Source organism: Peromyscus eremicus, chromosome 17 (assembly GCF_949786415.1).
Source record: "Peromyscus eremicus chromosome 17, PerEre_H2_v1, whole genome shotgun sequence".
Lineage (NCBI taxonomy): Eukaryota > Metazoa > Chordata > Mammalia > Rodentia > Cricetidae > Peromyscus > Peromyscus eremicus.
The window spans coordinates 33,500,323-33,502,027 of record NC_081433.1 but is presented as its reverse complement, the minus strand read 5'-3'; the positions used below and the strand labels follow the sequence as shown (position 1 = coordinate 33,502,027).

The 1,705-nt window shown below is 38.5% G+C and overlaps 1 non-coding gene across 1 annotated transcript; it reads right to left on the bottom strand.

Annotated features, from left to right (window-relative positions):
* Window positions 1–229: 229 nt before the first annotated feature.
* Window positions 230–335, bottom strand: LOC131894781 (U6 spliceosomal RNA). Its single transcript, XR_009375014.1, has one exon. It is a non-coding gene; the product is annotated as a U6 spliceosomal RNA (small nuclear RNA).
* Window positions 336–1,705: the final 1,370 nt, after the last annotated feature.

The following is a 1,705-nucleotide window of genomic DNA, read 5'->3' as shown; positions in this document are numbered from 1 at the left end:
TCCATGGACCAAAGTCAACCTGGTGAAGAGAGACTCTCTTTTCCTTTCCTTTCCTTTGCCTCACTTTTGCCTCCCTCAGCTCACTGGTGTGCTCTTGTGTCACGCCATTGTATAGCATAATGGACTTTAAATGCTTTTTATTATCCACTGGGGTCTTCTTGCCACAAAGCACTTCAAATCTTCTTATTTGTGGAGTAAGAAGGAGAAGGAGTAGGAGAAGAGTAGAGAAAATTGTATAAAACATTTCACATCTTTGTGTGTCATCCTTGTGCAGGGCCATGCTAGCCTTCTCTGTATCACTCCAACATCAGTATCTGTGCAGCTGAAGTAATGACCAAATAATTTACAGAAAACAAAAGAGAGGAAGGGAATATAGAATTGTCTTTTCTGAGACAAGGTCTTGCTCTATAGCCAAGGCTAGCCTTGAAAACCCTGTAATCATTCTCTCAGCATACTAAATGATGAGATTACAACAATGAAACACCATTCTGCAAAGTTTTTAAAGCACAAATTTTGACATCTAAATAGTCTTCCTGTTCTAATTGTATTCAGCTACTTAAAATGTACAATTCTACTGAAGAGTAGCTTTACAATTTAGTTAAAGGATGTATTTAACAGAGAATTCAATTTCACTCCATGTCTCTGTAATAATGTGGAAAGCAAAAGAACATTAGTACATTTTTGAGCAACATAAGGAAAACTAAAAGAAAGATCTTCATCTCTCTTTTTATATAGTTAATTATTTTAAAGGAAGCAGATTCTGAATATCAGAGATGAATAAATGTTGATGTGGGAAATTTGTATAATGTTTATATTTTTATTGTTGCATATAGAGGGAATACATTCAAGAACAACAAGATAATGAATAAAATATTGCACAAAAAGGAAAGCACTGAGAAATAAATGAAAAACCGCCTCTGTTCTCAGCTGACAGCACACACCTGTAAAGCCAGCACTTGGAAAACGGACGCAGAAGTGTTGCAAGTTTAAACTTACTCTGAGCTGCCTGGTGGACGCTATTTCCAAACCTGCATTGTTTATCAGTGAGAATTGTTCTGCAGATCTTTTCAGCTGACGTAGGGAAAGGAAGGGAGTGAGCAGGTTTCAGAGGAAGTATTAATATCTCCAGATCCATGACAAATTCCACTGCAGGACTAAATATTTTCAATGCAAGGAAACTGGGCTTGGGCAATGGCTGGCACAGTAGAGTACCAACTTAAAGTTATTCCATCTCAGATTCATTCAAGATGGTGAAGAACAGAAGGGGTCTACTTCTTGATCACGTGGCTTTTGTAAAAACACAGCATTTAAATTCTATCTAAAGTCCCCTGGCCATGTAAGATATCTCTCTCTCTCTCTCTCTCTCTCTCTCTCTCTCTCTCTCTCTCTCTCTCTCTCTCTCTCTCCCTCTTTCTGCCAAGCAGTCATGTGGGAAAAGCACTGTGTAGCTTCAATGTGCTGTCTGTTAGTAAACTTTTCATCATAGGAATGAAATACCTGAGCTAATAAACTTAAATGGAGGAATGGTCTATTTTGACTTACAATTTCAGAGTTCAGCACTATAACTGAGTGGCCTTTCGCTTTGGGGCCTTTTGGTAAGGCACTGAGTACATCAGAGTGATCAGTGCATAGTGGAGCCCTCTTCATGTCACTGAGAGGCAAAATGGGAAAAAGGAATGACCTAAACATCACCTTCCTGTATGAA